This window comes from Chiloscyllium punctatum, chromosome 16, assembly GCF_047496795.1.
Source record: "Chiloscyllium punctatum isolate Juve2018m chromosome 16, sChiPun1.3, whole genome shotgun sequence".
NCBI lineage: Eukaryota > Metazoa > Chordata > Chondrichthyes > Orectolobiformes > Hemiscylliidae > Chiloscyllium > Chiloscyllium punctatum.
The window spans coordinates 3802792-3822224 of record NC_092754.1 but is presented as its reverse complement, the minus strand read 5'-3'; the positions used below and the strand labels follow the sequence as shown (position 1 = coordinate 3822224).

Sequence of the window (19433 nt, the reverse complement as noted above, 5' to 3'; positions counted from 1 at the left end):
TCCTCCCCACCCCCCCCCCACTCCTCCCCACCCCCCCCACACTCCTCCCCACCCCCCCCCACACTCCTCCCCACCCCCCCCCACACTCCTCCCCACCCCCCCCCACACTCCTCCCCACCCCCCCCCACACTCCTCCCCACCCCCCCCCACACTCCTCCCCACCCCCCCCCACACTCCTCCCCACCCCCCCCCCACACTCCTCCCCACCCCCCCACCCCCCCACACTCCTCCCCTCCCCCCCACACTCCTCCCCACCCCCCCCACACTCCTCCCCACCCCCCCCCCCACACTCCTCCCCACCCCCCCCCCACACTCCTCCCCACCCCCCCTCACACTCCTCCCCACCCCCCCACACTCCTCCCCACCCCCCCCCACACTCCTCCCCACCCCCCCCACACTCACACTCCTCCCCACCCCCCCCACACACTCCTCCCCCCCCCCACACTCCTCCCCACCCCCCCCACACTCCTCCCCACCCCCCCCCCCCACACTCCTCCCCACCCCCCCCCACACTCCTCCCCACCCCCCCCCCCACACTCCTCCCCACCCCCCCCCCCACACTCCTCCCCACCCCCCCCCACACTCCTCCCCACCCCCCCCCCACACTCCTCCCCACCCCCCCCCCACACTCCTCCCCACCCCCCCCACACTCCTCCCCACCCCCCCCCACACTCCTCCCCACCCCCCCCCACACTCCTCCCCACCCCCCCCCACACTCCTCCCCACCCCCCCCCACACTCCTCCCCACCCCCCCCCACACTCCTCCCCACCCCCCCCCACACTCCTCCCCACCCCCCCCACACTCCTCCCCACCCCCCCCCACACTCCTCCCCACCCCCCCCCACACTCCTCCCCACCCCCCCCACACTCCTCCCCACCCCCCCCACACTCCTCCCCACCCCCCCCACACTCCTCCCCACCCCCCCCACACTCCTCCCCACCCCCCCCACACACTCCTCCCCACCCCCCCCCACACACTCCTCCCCACCCCCCCCCCACACACTCCTCCCCCCCCCCCCACACACTCCTCCCCCCCCACACACACTCCCCTCCCCTCCCCCCACCACCCCCCCCTGCTCCCCCCTGTTCCCCTTCCCCCCCCCCCAGACACTCTCCCCCACACCCCCAACCCCCACACTCCCCCACTCCTCACCCACCTTCCCCCACCATCCCCACGCTCCATGCCCCCCACCCCCGCGTGCCCCCCCACCCCGTCCGTGCCCCCCCCCTGCCTACGCGCTCTCCCCCACCCTGTGCGCTCTACACCCCCCCCCCCCCCCCCCCCGTCACTTGGCTAATTTCATATGCTGCAATTGTCCCTTTTATTCTGAGTTATAACTTTACTTCCAAATATGTTGTATGGCATATTATCAACTGCCTGCTAGAAATTTGTGTATACCGCATCAATATTACCCTAATTAACTCTATTTGCCCGTCAAAATCTCCAGTAAGTTTGTGAAACTCAGTTTGCCCATAATAAATTGGTGCTGACTTCTGTAAATGCTACTAAATGTTGACTTGTGTTACAGTAGGTTACTTGATTAGTTCTTTCAGAATTCATTTTTCAACTGATACTTTAATTAGATTAGACTTTTTTGTCTCATTGGTATATGTGTTGTAATGTGTGCTTGAAACTAGTTGAACAATTGATTTAACAAGAGGTTAATGACTTTGGAGAGATGCAAACACTTGGTGTTTTAGTGTGAAATGACGCTGCAAAATAATTGGTGCACAGTGTATTGTGCTTACTGGGCTGTCTGTCTTCTCATCCAAGTTGGTGATAAATTGGATTGTATATTGATGAATTTGATGTCGAAAAGCAACATATTCAGTCATGACTGCAGAGTTCAGACACCCGGCCTTGAAAGCAGCGTGGTATTACATCGTCCTGCCAGTGATAGCAATGTAGTGACTTTCCTTTTTCCCAATTTTGTGACATGTACTGCAAAGAAAGTATTGTTCTGGCCAGACTCTCCAAAACACTGTTCATTTTGAATATCTTATCAGGCTAAGACATATGTATGTTAGTGAGCTAAAGAAAGATTCAGCCAATGATTTTTTAAATGTAGTTTTGCTTTTCTGGTAACATCTATGTTTTATAAGTTTCTTTTAGATCTCCAACTTTCACTTTTTGTCTGTCTGATCAGAGTCCCTGCTAAGAGCAACAAACTCCACATTTTGATGTTTAAAAATTATTAGCTTTCCTTTAATTAGCAATCCTGGTGTTTTTGAATGATTTTGAATTTAACTGGTCTGTTCCATTTTTTGAAAAAATGTGACTAAATAAGGGACAATATCTAAAGTTAAATTTTGCTACCTATGCAATTTTTTTAGAAGCTTGAAAAGTTTCTATAAATATGCTGTTTCAGAAGATCTCTAACCCTCTAAGGAAGTTATGTTCCTTCAGAAACAAACTGGCCCTTTTCAACTCTGCACAGCTTATTGAAAAGAGAAACATTTCAGGGATTTGTTTTTGTGTGGGAACGGAAATAAATTAGCAAATAATGAGAAAGGTTGGTAAACAGTTAGAAAAGTGAAAATGAGCCCCATGTTTTGACCTGTATTTTACTTTAATTTTAGTACAATTAACAGCTTTGAATTAATGAACAATTTTAATTAAGCAATGGAAGTAACAGCAAAGAGAGAATTTGGTACTAAAAGTAAATTCTCACGTAACTTAAATGAAGTAACTGAGAAGAATATTAATCAGAATGTTGCAGATTCTCACTTGTTTGTCACCAGCATTTTCTGTTTGTTACGTCACATTTCCTGTCACCTTCCCAAAAGGTTGGAATCTTAGGAAATGTTTCCACTAGCATGCCTCACATCATCATCAGTGATTCAGCATTGTGAATAGAATATCCACTCTCTTGGCAGAAGTGAAACAATTTTATGATCAGCTCATTGGTTGGTTTCCTGTTGCCAGGCTACACTTAGAATAGCAAATCTATATTTTGCTATGAGGAAAACACAAAATACTGGAAATGTAAGTTGTGGCAACATCTGTGGAAAGAGAAGCTGAGTTTCATATTTCAGGTCTGAGAACTTTTCTCAAAACTGGGAAATGACAGTGTAATAGGATTTTGAGTAAAAGGTGCTTGGGAAAAGAACAAAAGGAAGATCTGTGACAGGATGAAAGGCAGGACAGATTGTGAGAGGAGCCAGAGGAAGTAAAGATACAGGAATAAACAAAAGATGTGCCAAACTCGGCTTTTCCCATGTAGGTCATTTTGTTTTATTTTTAGTACAAACCCATATGAACTCCATATCTGACATGGTTAAGTGTGGGGCAAAGAGGACTGTTTGGATAAGTAATGGTTTTTAAATATTGCATGTACTCCAGGCAAAATTATTTAGGCCAGTTCTGTTTTGCATCAATTTGCTAAAACGAGATCTCTCTGTTTTAACATAATCTTAAAATAAAAATATTACTTGGCAATTGGCTGTTCCTCTCTTTTACATACGGTAGACATTGAATAGAATTGCTAATCAGTCTGGCTCCATTTCACTGACTGTTGTGACAAAACTCGTTCGGTTGCTTGTGTTGAACATTCCTGAGTGTCAAATGCCACAGGCATCTTTCACAAAGGCTGACTAGAGTGATAGATTTTATTTTCTATTTGCATGCTCTTCATAAAACCCATTCACCCTATAATGTTTAATGTGTTAAATGTTGATATGTTTATGTTGACCAGTTGATCAATCCAATCGTTGCAATTATCCTGATGAGAAGACATCAGACAGAGCATCAATAGCTTTATAAAACCAAATTCCTTTGGGTCTGGGAACTGTGACTTTATGCTGCAAATGAAAAATGACATGTCTGTTTGATCGAAACTTGCTATCTGTCATTGAGATAGTAGTAATGTGGGACATGACAGATTGTAATGGTGCACGTTTTTAATTTACTGGCCTGAATCTTTCATTGGAACAATATTATAAAATCATAGAATGATACACTGCAGGAAGAGGCAGTTTGAATATTGTGCTAGTGCCAATCACTTTACCTTGTAATTTAATCTGTATGTGTCATACAACTCTTAAAAATAATTCTGATTTCCTAGATTGGAATCAGTATGCTTGTACAGCATAACCTATTAGAGGTCATTGTTAAAATCATGTTTGGCAAAGTTGGGATAGTTTCCTTCATGTTTGTCCCTGTCCAATTTGTAAAGTCATTGATACTTAGAATTTCATCACCAGCCCATTCAACACGAGATATGGTTTCCTTGCATTTTCATAACTCTGTCAATTAAACAGAACATTCTAAGTAGTTATATATATTTACGGTTATAGATGTTCCCCCTTGGAAGGACGAGAACAAAGGACAATTTATAAAGAGGTCTTCTGGAATTTTCCCCCTCAGACTTTTTGAAACACACTTACTCAGAAACTGGTGGAGACTGGGTCATTAAGTCAATACTTTTTAAAATACCAGGAGATTTTTGATTCATAAAATTCTGTCATGATTGGGAAAGGTGGGAATCTGAAATTGGGAAAGGTGGGAATCTGAAATTGACTCCTGAATCAGATCAGCATGATCTTCTTTAATGGTGGAGATGGCTCATAGGGGTAAATGGCTTTCTGCTGCCACTAATTTGTGAGTTTGTGAGGTTTTCACTCTGGTGTTCAATTTTGGGTGTATTTGCTCACAAGTTATTATTCAATGTGGTCAGAGTTGACACTTTGGCACTACAAGTTTGCTTATTTTTGTGTTGGGAATTTTGATGTAGTGTTCAATGACATGCTAATGTAAGTTTTACCTCAGGAGGCCTTGTGATGCTGTGGGTAAGTGCCTCTGATCCAGAAGCTCTGGGATCAAGTTCCACTTCAGGATTTGATGGCCAAGGAAAGCATAGTTATAACAGGGCCAATAAGTTGTGCATCAACTTCTAAATACTTCCAGCATATACCAATTGCAGCCAGCAAAAGCCATCGAGATTCCTGGTCAATCATGTGATGAAAAGAAAATGGAACCCTCTGCCATTACTAGACCTAGCTCTGGGCAGCATCTTGCTTTTAAAAGTACAAGTTACCATAGCAACATGGGCACTTTGAGATGGGGGCGACTAACTGGTTGACTTAGATGGCTGTTTTGGATCAGTTTGGGATCAATAACACTGTTTGATTCCTGCTGTGGTTGGAATAGGATTTGGAACTGTGTTCTGAGAGTTGGAGCTTTATTGTGGGCAGAGAACTGAAGAAATGTAAAATTAATGATGTCTTATCAGCTGGGTGATTTGAGCCATTTCAAAGTCTTTATTTTACTTATCCATAAATCACTTCAACGTTTAATAGCCGGTTTTTCTTTGGCATTACTGGTGGTAAGTACCAGAATAAACATTTCTGTATTGCTGAAAAAAGGCAGATTTTGTTAAACTTTTTGGTTTGCACTTCCCAGAGCAATTTGCAAGCAATACCAATATAAGGGAAGAAACACATTCGTGCTGTATAGGAGGAGAGTTCAATTTGTTTGGCAGAGGTATCTGATTTATAGATGTGTGACTGTGAAAACTGAATCAGTTAAATGATTGACAATTAACTGGCCAACTTTGCAGTTTAATTTTGCACTGCAATTCCTTGAGCATTTTCTTGACTAGTGTAAGGTGAAAAGCTTTGACAAGTCTTTTTAATTTTTTTTCAGCAGTGCATAACTTCTGTTCTACCAAATGGCTATTGGTAAGCACTTAGACATTCATAGGACATTATTCCTTGTAGCAGTGTACTGTACATCTGCAATGATGCAGGGAAGCTTAATCAGGTTTGTCATCCTACAATCATAAAGTCCGGTTGCAATACTAAGGAGGTTCTGAGATGAATAAGAGTGCATTTATGGAAAAATATGGGTGATTATGGAATTCTGTTTCTGAAAATGAAAACTGTTCATAATAAACAAAAGCAGAGGATGGATAATCACTCCTTTTGTCTATCTGTATGTTCGTGTCAGACGTTGAGGTGGAAATTAAGAAATTGAAACTTTTGTTTTGAAAAATACAGGGAATTAATTTTAAATGACAATTAATATTATTATGAGGTAGTTACATCATTAAAAATCAGATTAATTATTATACATTTATATCAATTATTTTGCGTTTAAAAGTATCAAAATATTTATAGAGCTTAGATATTGTTTTGTAATCTTTCACATTTTGTGCTTACACTTGGATCCTACTTCACTATCCCACAGTTAACATTTTATGGTTTGGAAGAGCTGCAACACAGAGGTTTCTGCACAAGCCTGGCATTGATTGTGCTTGGAGGCCCCATGTTAGCTTGTCCCCCTATTTTAATCGCCTGCTTTCTTTTCAAAGAATCCCTTCTCCGTTTTTGTTATGAAATCCCTTCCTTCATAGTCCAACGGAGATTTCAAGCTTGTTGCATGGCATAAATCAACATCATGCCTCTCCTCTGTAATAATTTCTTCCAGATATTAAGTGAGATCACTGTGCTGTGGATTCAACCCAACTTTCTTTGTATTCCAAGAAATAGTCCTGCAATGGTTCCAACTGACCCCTCCCTCCAAAGATAATTGAGTGAAATTTAAGAATATTTCCTATGCATCAAATCTGCATTACTTCACACAGGCTATTTACATTTCAAATCCCAGAAACCATTGGAGTTAAAATTCCTTTAAGCTCCATTTACAAACAAACATTAACAATGGAAAAGATTAATACTCTCTGAGAAAGTTAGAAAGCACATTTTGTAAGCACATTTCAATATCTCTGGTGCAGTTTTTAAAAATCTGAATGAGATGGTATTTGCATTTTACCTGGTCACCAGTGGATCAATTTATATTGTAAAACTGAAGCCAGCATGCTAATGCTTAATTGACATTCATGAAATGTCCTCACCTGCCCAGGTAATGCAGTAGTAGTGCGTTCATTTAGTGTCAGCCTTTCCGCTGAACTTCAAATGGTGGAGATCCTGTAAATTATAATGGGAAAGAAACTCATGAAGAGGTGAGGAATGAGAAGAGTAACAGATGGAAACTGTAGGTTGGAAGATTTTAATGAGAAAGAAAATGGGTGATGTATGTGTGGTGAAATGTGCATGCTGAGTTTTCAGCTTTGCTAGTGGGTGTCAAATGGTTGATCCCAAATCAGTTACTTGTAAGATATGATCTTTTAGGAGAAAGTGAGGATTTGGTTGGGGGGGAAGGCGCGTTGGGAATATGATAGGTGGAAGGAGGTTAAGGTGAGGGTAATAGGCCAGAGAGGGGGTGGGGGCGGAGAGGTCGGGAAGAAGATTGCAGGTCAAGAGGGCAGTTTCCAGCATCTGCAGCCATTGTTTTTACCTCGTTGATTTTAACCCTACTGCGAATCCTCTTGCAAGGATGCCTGTCTTGAAGAAGTTTTCCTCCTCTCTCTGCAAGCATCTCAGGGAGTCCCTCTCCCACTGCAATCTCTCCACGCTTCAGGCTCACTGCCTGTATTCCTGATGAAGGGCGTTTGCCTGAAACTTCGATTTCGAAGCTACTTGGATGCTGCCTGAACTGCTGTGCTCTTCCAGCACCACTAATCCAGAATCTGGTTTCCAGCATCTGCAGCCATTGTTTTTACCTCGGTGCTGAGTCTGAGGGTTGGGACTGAGAAAAGGTGAGGTTGGGGGAGGGGGGGGGGGGGCAGGGGGAAATGAGAAAGCTGGAGAAATCTGTATTCATCCCTTGTGGTTGGAGGGTTCCGCGGTGGAAGATGAGGCGCTCTTCCTCCAGGCGTCGTGTTGCCATGGTCTGGCGATGGAGGAGGCCAAGGACCTGCATGTCCTTGGCGGAGTGTGAGGGGGAATTAAAGGGTTCAGCCACGGGGCATTTGGGTTGGTTGGTGCGGGTGTCCCAGAGTGTTCTCTGAAATGTTCCGCAAGTAGGTGGCCTGTCTCCCCAATGTATAGGAGGCCACATCGGGTGCAGCAGATGCAGTAAACGATGTGTGTGGAGGTGCAGGTGAATTTCTGACGAATATGGAAGGATCCCTTGGGGCCTTGGAGGGAAGTGAGGGGGGAGGTGTGGGCGCAAGTTTTGCATTTCTTGTGGTTGCAGAGGAAGGTGCTGGGAGTGGAGGTTGGATTGGTGGGGGGTGTGGATCTGACGAGGGAGTCGTGGAGGGAGTGGTCTTTCTGGAATGCTGATAGGGGTGGGGAGGGAAATATATCTTTGGTGGTGGGGTCTGTTTGGAGGTGGCGGAAATGACGAAGGATGATACAATGTATCTGGAGGTTGGTGGGGTGGTAGGTGAGGACCAGTGGGGTTCTGTCCTGGTGGTGATTTGGAGGAGTGGGGTTCAAGGGCAGAGGAACAGGAAGTGGAGGAGATGTGGTGGAGAGCATCGTCAACCACGTCGGCGGGGAAATTGTGGTCTTTTGAAGAAGGAGGCCATCTGGGTCGGTCCTCCTGGGAGCAGATGCGGCGAAGGCGAGTGAATTGGGAATATGGGATGGCGTTTTTACAGGGGGCAGTGTGGGAGGAGGTGTAATCTCGGTAGCTGTGGGAGTCAGTCGGTTTATAGTAAACGTCCGTGTTGAGTCGGTCGTCCGAGATAGAAATGGAGAGGTCTAGGAAGGGGAGGGAGAAGATATGATCTTTTTTTTTCAGTTTTACGTCTATGGCAAGGGAGACAATGCTGTCTGTTTGGACAAACCATTACAAAGAGATTGTTGTTTGTGATTTTACAAATGAATTTAATCTGTTTAAAATCACATAATAATTCTCTTCCTTTCTTTTGAAGAATGATTTTTTTTTAAAAACTGCTAAACATTGAGTAATGAGTATCTGCACACATTTCTGACAATGTTATTAAACCGCAAAGGAACATAATGCACTTATCAACAGCAGGTTAACTCGATGCAAAATTATTTCTCACTTCTTATTATTGTGTAGCAGATATTAATGTACAGTCATTTATAATTTGGGTGCTTCAAATGTGAAATGTACTTTAAGTAGTATGTATTTGTTTATACTTGTTAATTTGCTGTGGGCATTATTGGCTCAGCCAGCACTTGGGGATGAGCAACAATAGTCCTTGAGAAGGTGATAATGAACTACCATCTTGAACTATTGTAATCCGTGTAGGGTAAGTACACTCAGTGCTGTTGGGAAAGGAGCTCAGGGATTTTGACCTGGCTCGAGTGAAGGAAGAATGATATAGTTCCAAGATGGTATATTATTCAATTAATACATATTTAGAATACTACAATGTCAGAGTTTTGAGGAGCAATTGAGTCAATGATAGCAGTTATAAAGCTGCATCAGAGATCAAAAGTTAAATAAATCAGAAAGGAAGATGCAAATCCATTTGTTTGCTCTATGCTCTAAAATGGTTAAAAATCTAATGTAACATTCATGACCTCAATGCATAATGTTTGCTTTTTTTTTTAGACAAACATTTGTTGTTCTAACTATTAACTGACTGATAAAGGATATGGGCAGGAATGTTCAGATGGCAGAGCTTTCTAAGAGGCAGCACCTAAGTGATCGATAGGATCTGATTTGGGAAAAGGATGACCCCCCCACCCCTCAGACCCTACCCAACAGAATTGCAGACAAGGTGCTGATGTGGGAGGGCAGTGGGAAGGTCACCTCGGGGAGTTTTAACCTGCCTGTGTGTGGTGCTGTAAAGTTCTGCTGCCATTTTTGTTAATTTGTAACTTAGCTCAAGAAAGCTTAAGTACATTTGCATCATGTTTTATGTTGATAGTTTTGTTCATAATTATTTGGTAGAAGAAAGTCTAAAGTCACAAGTTAATTGAGACTTTCAAAATATCTTATAATTAGAACACAGAACATTACAGTGCAGTACAGGCCCTTCGGCCCACGATGTTGTGCTGCCCTGTGAAATCAATCTGAAGCCCATCTAACCTACACTATTCCATTCTTGCTCATTGCCTAGCCAATGACCATTTTAAACATCCGTAAAGTTGGCACATTACTGTTGCAGGCAGTGCGTTCCACATCCCATACTATTGAGTAAAGAAACTACCTCTGACATCTGTCCTTTATCGAGCACCCCTCAACTTGAAGCTATGCCCCCTCATGCTATCCATCAGCTTTTATAAGAGATTTTTGAGTAGGTTATGGACATTAGAATCCCATAAATGTCCTGGGATTTGCTTCCAATGGTTCATAACCTGGTGTGTGTTTGGGTCATTTGAATGTCAAATGTAATGTACAGAATTTAACAGTAAGCTTAATTATTAAAGTAATGAATACTTTCTATAACACTATTAATAATTGAATAAATTAAGATGGATTCCAATATCATCATTAAAACCATGTGTTCAAGAGCAAATTTTATTTTGCAGAGTTTACTAGTTGATTTTCCACTGTTTTTGTCTCAGCACTTTGGGATGTAGATTGCAATTAATATATTTAGAATGGTCTCTTTCTGTGTGGTAATCATTCTATTTTATGATGGAAGATGTGGTCAGATTCTCCCAGTGGTGAAGATGTCCAAGTTGATAAGTTGTGAGGTGTCTGTTATGAGGATTGTTTGAACCTAGTTGAAGGAAATTAATTTAGAGTAGGTCCTGCTGGTAAACCCCTCTGTTCTACTTGTATTGATTGGCTGCATTGTCAAAGGACGAGAAACTAATCAGACCTGGGTAGCTTTATCCCCTTAACTTTTGCTACTGTATAGGTTGTTCTGCTATTATGCAACAGTTGTGTTCCTGTGCATCCTCGTGTTATAGAAGACCACACTATGGAAAACCACTATGGAAGATCACATTGTAGAAGATTGCTGTAGAACATTGCTATACCCATTCAGTAGAAAGTTTGCATTATCCAAATAATGTCCATAGTTCGTCAATCATGTTATAGCCAATTCACGCTAACGAAATGCGTGTTATAGCAGAATGACCTGTAGATATTTTGAAGCAACCTGGAGCTGGTGGGTCTTGCATCCAAGCCTTCAGGACTAGATGTAGTGACACTACCACTGTGATGCTTTTGACTCTTAGATGAGGAAAGCAGGAATGTTGCATGCAACCTTTGGCAATATGATAAAGAAGTGGAAGATTGAATTAGGCTGGACAGATCTTACTTGGCCATCAGTGATGAATGGCCTCCTTCTGAGCCATAAATCTACTTTGTTTATTGATATATTATCTGTAACTTTGCTAAAAATACAGTTTCTGTTTCAGGAAGTGAAGCTGTTTTCTGAGTCATCCTGAGAGTGGCACCAGGCCTTTATGTTAGTAGGCGCGGAGGGAAGTGAGATCTTCGCACAGCTTGAGCAGGAACACTGAAAGGTGAATGAGATAGGGGAGGAGGTATAGGGTGATTGATTTGCTTGGTTTGGCAGCACTGGGGAAGGAGGTTACAGAATTTGAAGGAATGAAAATTGAATGTTTATTTGTACCCCTGGATTCTTGGGATGTTGAAGGGAAGAGCTGAAAATGTGTTGCTGGAAAAGCGCAGCAGGTCAGGCAGCATCAAAGGAACAGGAGAATCGACGTTTCAAGCAGAGCCTGTTTCATTTTGGTTGGGGCAGAATCCAATTGAGTTAATGGGATTTTCTAATATTGGTCTATAGGGCTCAATAATACTTGTGGATATTATTTTGTCATCATTTCCTCTTAAGTTGATTTGTCTGATTTAAAATTTGTCAAAAATCAGGACATTCGAGCAGAAAACTATCTAAACCAGTTTGAATTGAAAGTTGTTTTTCAGTGTTTTATTTATCGATGGGGATGCCTTTGCACACTTTTTCTGTCACTTTTGGCACTGTCTGTTGCCTTTAACTCAACTTTGCCATAGGCTTTAATGGGCTTGTATGGCACAGGTAGAGGCTATTAAGTCCATTGTGTCCATGCTGACTTTATACAAGAGAAACTCAGCCAGTTTGACTACCCCCCCGTCCCCCCCCCCCCATCTCTCTTTCTCAGCTTTTTGATTCATTTTCTTTTTTTTAATTATTGTGTTCTTCTGAAAGCTATGATTGAATTTTCCTGTAACATGCTCTCGGGCAGCGTATTCCTGATTCTGATCATTTTGTTGAGGGGGAAACAAAAAGCAAGGTATTGGCACGGATGAAGGATTGGCTGAATGGTAGAGAATGGGGATAATGAGATCCTTTTCAGATGGCAGCTGATGACTAGTGGAATTCTGCAGGGATTTGTGTTGGGACCACAAGTATTCTCATTATACATTAATGATCTGAATGAAGGAACTGAACACTTTTTGTTGCTAAGCTTGCAGTTGCCACAAAAGTAGGTGGAGGGCCAGGTAATGTTGAGGAAGCAGGGAGGCTGCAGGAGGACTTGAACAGGCTATGAGAGTGGGCAAAGAAGTCGTAGATGGAACACCATGTGGGAGAGTGTGAGGTTATGCACTTTAATAGTCTACAACTCTATTCTTCCTATTTTCTAAATGGAGAAAGGCTTCAAAGTCTGAAACACAAAGGGGTTTGGGAATTCTACTTCAGGACTGTCTTACGGTTCATTTATTAGTTAGGAAGGCAAATGCAACGTTAGCATTAATTTCAAGAGGGCTAGAATACAAAAGTAGAGATGAACTGCTGAGGCTGTATAAGTTTCTGGTCAGACTACATCTGCAATGTTGTGAGCAGTTTTGGGCCCTGTATCTAAGGAGCATGCACTGGTCTCAGAGTGTCCAAAGGAGGTTTACAATGATCCTGGAAATGAATGGCTTGTCATGTGAAGAGCAGTTGAGGATTCTGAATTTGTACTCTATGGATACAGAAGGATGAAGGGGGAGATCTGGGTTGAAACTTAAAGAATATTGAGAGGCTTGGATAGAGGGGACATGGCGAAGATATTTCTTTTAGTAGGAGAGGCTAGCACCTGAGGGCGCAACCTCGGAGTGAAGGTGTTGTCCCATTCTCTTCTCTTCCCCCCCCCCCCCCCCCTCAGTCGAAGCAAACGCTCAAAGGTATTTTATAGTTTTACTTCCTTCACTTTTATTCTGGGCCCTGGAGGGAGAGAGAGAGAATGATCGCCCATGTGCACAGAGACATGAGTTTTCAGTCTTGTCTCTTGAACAACAGTTTTCTTAATGAATTATGTAGTCATTTTACAGAGAGGAGCATCCAGATAAGGAAACCTACATATTGAGTGACTGATACTTGCTGATTTTGTCAGTAGCAAAGATTAAGCCATCTACTACCAAAAGAGAAAATGCTGGAAAACCTCAGCAGCATCTGTAAGGAGAGAAAAGAGCTGACATTTCGAGTCTAACTGACCCTTACTCAAAGCTAAAAAATGAGAGAAATGGGGAGGTATTTATATTAGGCTGAGTTAAGGTTCTCAGCCTTAACTGGCTTCCCATAATGAATACTTTTCACCTTGTTAAGCTGATCTTACGTACAGAATGCTTCCAATATTGTTAAATGGCTCGACATAATGAATGCTTTTCCACCTTGTTGACGCATTACCCTTGCCTCCAGCACCCCATTGTTAACTGCAGGTTTTTACCTGGTCTGAGTCATGCTCAGCTGAACCTCTTCGAGGAGAAAGTGAGGACTGGAGATCAGAGCTGAAAATGTGTTGCTGGAAAAGCGCAGCAGGTCAGGCAGCATCCAAGGAGCAGGTGAATCGACGTTTCGGGCATCAGCCTTCCTGAAGAAGGGTTGTTGCCCGAAACGTCGATTCTCCTGTTCCTTGGATGCTGCCTGACCTGCTGCGCTTTTCCAGCAACACATTTTCAGCTCAGCTGAACCTCTTGTTTCACAAAACTCCAGAACTTAACTCTTTCCCTACCTGCTTATACCCATATACATTCTCAAAGGGATGATCCTTTAGAATTGAAATGAGGAACAATTTCTTCAGCCAGAAAGTGATTAATCAGTTGAACACATTTCTACAGAAGGGTTTGGAGACCAAGTCATTGAGTGTATTTAAGATAGAAATAAATGGATTCTTGATTGGTAAGGGGATCAAGGGTTATGGGCAGAAGGTAGGAGAATGGGCTTGAGAAACATATCAGCCATGATGGAATGGTGAAGCAGACTCAATGGGCTGAATGTCCTAATTCTGCTCCTATGTCCTATGGTTGGTCTTCACATTCTCAGTGCTGTTTTTGCCAGTCATTTTAAATGGGTACCCTTTTGTTCTCAATCATTTAATCAATAGAAACTGTTTCTCCCTATCTATTCTGACCAGAATCTTCAATCCAATCTCCTTAATCTTCTCCTTTGCAAGGAAAACAACACCTTGACCAGAAGGGGGCTAAAATCTCAGCCAATTCCAAGAGATTTTTCGTGCAGTACCTGTTTTGTTTCCCCAGGCTAAAACTTCACTTTAAATGGGCAATATTTGTTTTAAAATGTCTGTACTTTGCATCTCTCAACTAGCAAACAGTAAAGGATGCTTCCAGGTAATTCTGCAAATACTGTATTCCTGATGAAGGGCTTTTGCCTGAAACGTCGATTTTACTGCTCCTCTGATGCGATCTGAACTGCTGTGCTTTTCTAGCACCTCTAATCCAGAATCTTGTTTCTAGCATCTGCAGTCATTGTTTTTACCCAATACTGTGAATCTGGCTGCTGCTTGAAATCTGAGCTCTGATTGAATTGCTAACAAGGAGAGCATGTCCTGACAGGGCAAGCAGACTTTGGAATAAGCAACTGGAAAATTCCTTCATTTTAGGCAGGTTGAGAGATGCAATTTGAAATGTGCTGTGGATTAAAATGAAGTGCTGGTGATTAGAGAAAGGTACAGGGAAAGTTGTGTTGGAGGTGGGTGAAAATCCACAGGATTTGTCATGGCATTATATCTTGTCATTTTGTCAATGAATTCTGCATTTCTTTAATTTTCCTATTCCGAGTATTCAGACTTAGTGTTTCTGTAGGAGCTCTAATTTCAGTAGATCATGTTTTCCGAGAGGCTCCACTATTTGTACTTAGCCCTTTAACTTGTTTTCTTTGCTTATTGTCAATTTTGGTTCTCATCTTGACTCTTACTTTTTCAATAGATTTAGTTCCGTTTGCACTATTGCCATTAATGTTTGTGTTGTCTGTAAAGAATAACTCAATCTTTAATTTTTAATATCTCTAATTTTTCAATGAAACTACTTTTAACTTGATCTTTTTTCTCTTTGCATTTTGAAGTTTGTGACTTGTTTGTATGTAGTCCGCCATTTATTCTAGTCGATCACTCCAATTCCTTTGCAGTGACACCAGTCCCTTTATAAGGCATGCAAATCTTTCATTCCTAGCTGCTTCTCCAAAACTGTCTCCCTCTATCTTATGTCTTTGGTTTTAATTATGCACTCAACGCAACTGGGACTCACTAAAGTATTTATTGAGACTTACTATTAAAAGTTGCTTCCACTTCCCTTTCAAGCAGCACAATTCACTACATGAAAAGAAATTCTTATTCAGGATCTGATGTGATCACGTTTCTTCAGACTAGTACAGCTGGAGACTATTTATCGTCTTGAGTTAGTTTAATTGTGTTCTTGGTTATTGATTTACATCTGGGAAGAAACCATTTTTCTTTATTCACTGTATTCGAATTCTTCATAATTGAGATGCTCAATGTGATTTCCTTAAGCACTCCCAAGAAGTGCCTCCCCAATCCTCCTCCATCAATAGTAACATCCTGGTTAATCTCTTCAGCCTTTCCAAATCCTTGATATTCTTGCTAAAGTGAAATTTCAGTATTGTCACTATGTTGCAGCTGAGGCCTAGCTACTAATTTTACAAAGATTTAATATAACTCCTTTGTTTTTGTACTAACTCTCCAAAGTCGAGGATCATGTATGTTTTATTAAAGCTGTGTCATTTTGCCCAACTGCCTTCACTTCATAGTCATACAGCATGGATACAGACCCTTTGGTCCAACTTATCCAGGCTTACCAGGATTCCCAAACTAAATGAGTCCCACTCACCTGAATTTGGCGCTTATCCTTCTAAACCTTTCCTATCCATGTATGTGTCCAAATGTCTTTTAAATGTTGAAATTGTACCTGCCTCGACCACTTCCTAGCACTTAGTTTGCAAATGCTGGAAGTTAATCTAAAACTGGTCTGGCCCTGAAAAAAACGAAAGGTGTCCTCATTGGATTCAATCTCTGGCAGCAGTTTCGGGCACTTGCTTAGCCCTCTCTAACTCTGAGTCATAGCGTGCTGGTCCCTCTGCCTCCCGTAGTAGGCCTTTACTGCCCCTTGCGATCCTGATGTGTCCTCCACTTCACTGACATGCCCTTTCTGGAGCTTTGCCACTCCTCAATCAGCAACCTTGCTGTGTGGTGCCTTGAAAGGCAGTAGGCATCAGAATTGGAGGTTTGCTTTTTGTTTCACAATTAATGATGAATGTATTGGACCAAGAAGTAGCTATTGTTATGATGTCCATGCATAAACTTCTCAATAGAAAAGTCGTAAATATTTGCAATCTCATTGCTAAGCTATTTTGCAATTAACGTTTGTACATGTGCTTATTTTCATATTATGCTAGCTGTGGGAGAACTGCAAGTTGGTTTCAATTACTTGAGTGGTTCCACACTTGTAAATTCACCACAGCAGTCATGCATTTGATTAGCTCAGCTAAATTCAAAAGTGACCCAAATTTATTCTTGAGCTCCATGAATGTTCTCTGGTGTATCAGTGTCGTTCTGAAGGTGAAGTGCCTAAAATTACATTGCAATTAGCCCTCCAGATATTCTTGTAAAAAATATAAATGCACTCCAGTTGTGCATGTCTGTAGAGAGAAAAACACAGATGACATTTAGGCAGTCAATCTCTAATGTTAATTGTTTCTTTCTGCACAGACGCTGCCTGACCTGCTTAACATTTGCAGCATTTTGTTTCAGATTTCAAGTATCTAAGATATTTTGCTTTTATTAAAGGAATGAGAAATTTGGAGAGGAAACGTCCATTAGCTGGCTTCTTTGTGGTTAAAGTGTAACTCTTTGGAGTCTATCTTTCTCAGTATTGCTCTGTAACCTGGACCTTAATAGTAGTACATTTTAAAAACTAAATGCAGGGGCATACTTCAAAGGGAAATCAGGAGGGCTAAAGGGGATGTCAGATAGCCTTAATAGATAAGGTTAAGGATAATCTGAATTGATTTTTACAAGTACTTTTAAGAGCAACTAAGGTGAGAAAAGGGTCCCTTAAAGATCAACGAGGTTGTCTTTGTATGGAACCACAGGAGATGGGAGAGATACTAAATGTATATTTCACATCCGTTTTTACTGTGACAGGTGTGGAGGTTAGGGAACTCAGAAATAAATATTGATGTCTTGAAAACCGTTCACATTACAGAAGAGGAAGTGCTGAAGGCCTTAAAAATATAAAGGTGGATAAATCTATGGAATCTTCTCACGTATATCCCATGATGTGGGAAGTTGGGGAAGAAATTGTGGGGTGCCTGGCAAAGATATTTGTATCATCTGTAGCCATGAGTGGGGTGCTGGAGGGTGGATAATGTTGTACCCTTATTGAAGAAAGGCTGTAAAGAGAATCCTGGAAACTACTGAGTCTGACGTCAATGGTTATAGAGTCATAGAGATGCACATGGGTAGGTTGTTGGAAAGGATTCTGAGAGGTAGTATTTACATGCATTTGCAGACGCAAAGACTGATCAGGGATCATCAGCATAGCTTTTTCCATGGGAAATCATGTCTCACGAGCCTGAGTGTTTTAAGGATATAACCAAAGATATTGACGAAGACAGTGTTGTCTACGTGGATTTTAGTAAAGCCCTTGATAAGGTTCTGCATAATAGACTGATAAGTAAAGTTAGATCACTTGGGAATTGGGAGAGCTTGCTGTTTGGATGCAAAATTGGCTCGATGGTAGGAGACACAAGTGGAGGGTTGCTTTTCGGACTGGATGCCTGTGGTCAGCAGTGCACTGCAGGGATCAGTACTGGGCCAACTCTTTATCATTTATTTAAATGATTGATGAGAATTTAGGAGTAGAAGTTAGTAAGTTTGTGGATGACACAAAAATTGATGATATAGTGGACAGTGAAGAAGGTTATCTAAGATTACAAAGGGATCTTGATCAATTGGGCCAATGGGTTGAGTAATGGCAGATGGAGTATAATTTGGATAGATGCAAGGTATTGTATTTTGGTAAAACAAACAAGGACAGGACTCAGTTAATGGCAGGCCTCTGGGTTGTGTTGTCAAGCAGAGACCTAGGCATTCAGGTACATAGTTCTTTGAAAGTTCCATCACATGTAGACAGGGTGGTTAAGAAGGCATTTAGATGCCTTCATCGCTCAGATCATTGAATGTAGGAATTGGGACGTTGTACAAGACATTGGGGAGGCCACTTCTGGAATACTGTGTCCAGTTCTGGTCAATCTACTATAGGAAGGATATTATTAAATTGGAGAGGGTTCAGAAGAGATTTACCAGGATGTTGCCAGGAATGAAAGGTTTGATGATTAAGGGGGGAGGCTAGAGAAGCTGGGACTTTGTTCAGTGGAGCATAGGAGGTTGAAGGGTGACCTTTTTATAGAGGTTTATAAAATCATGAGGGGCATAAATAAGCTGAATGACAAGGGTCTTTTCCCTCAAGTGGGAGAATTCAAAACTAGGGGCATATTTTTGAGGTGAGAGGAGAAAGCTTTAAAAGGGACCTGAGGGGCAACTTCTTCACATGGTGGTTCGTTAATGGAATGAACTGCCAGAGTGAGTGGTACAGTTAGAACATCTAAAAGATGTTTGGGCAGGTACATGAATAGAAAAAGTCTAGACGGATATGGCCAAATGCAGGCAAGTAGGACTAGTTTACTTTAAGAAACTTGAGCAGCATGGATCAGCTGGACTGAAGGGTCTATATGCATGCTGTCTGCTTCTGTCTCTAAATGTGTCTTCCTCCAACTTTCCTTCAACTTAGCTTAAACCTGAGACTTATTTTCAAGGAGTGCATTGACTGAACAACCTAATTAAGACTTGGCTGAAAATAGACCCTTATTTCCTGAGTAAGCTAGGCATTGGGGACATAGATATTCAACATGGCTTTGTGTGTGGGAAATCATGTCTCACAAACTTGACTGAGTTTTTTTGAGGAAATAACAAAGAGGATTGATGAGGGCAGAGCAGTAAATGTGACCTATATGGACTTCAGTAAGGCATTTGACAAGGTTCCCCATGGGACACTGATTTGCAAGGTTAGATCTCACAGAATACAGGGAGAACTAACCATTTGGATACAGAACTGGCTCAAAGGTAGAAGACCAGAGGGTGGTGGTGGAGGGTTGTTTTTCAGACTGGAGGCCTGTGACCAGTGGAGTGCCACAAGGATCGGTGCTCGGTCCTCTACTTTTTGTCATTTACGTAAATGATTTGGATGCGAGCATAAGAGGTACAATTAGTAAGTTTTCAGATGACACCAAAATTGGAGGTGTAGTGGACAGCGAAGAGGGTTACCTCCGATTACAACAGGATCTTGACCAGATGGGCCAATGGGCTGAGAAGTGGAAGATGGAATTTAATTCAGATAAATGCGAGGTGCTGCATTTTGG

The 19433-nt window shown here is 42.3% G+C and overlaps 1 protein-coding gene across 4 annotated transcripts in view; it reads left to right on the top strand.

Moving 5' to 3' along the window:
- mib2 (MIB E3 ubiquitin protein ligase 2) overlaps positions 1–19433 on the top strand; it is a 229932-nt gene that overhangs the window by 1113 nt on the left and 209386 nt on the right. Inside the window, exon 1 of one of the 4 annotated variants that reach the window (XM_072586021.1) lies at positions 3148–3220. The exons of the other annotated variants lie outside the window; for them this stretch is intronic. The gene's annotated coding sequence lies outside the window, so the exon portion shown is untranslated. Of the gene's footprint in view, positions 1–3147; positions 3221–19433 lie in introns of those variants that run through there. 4 annotated transcript variants of the gene reach the window in all.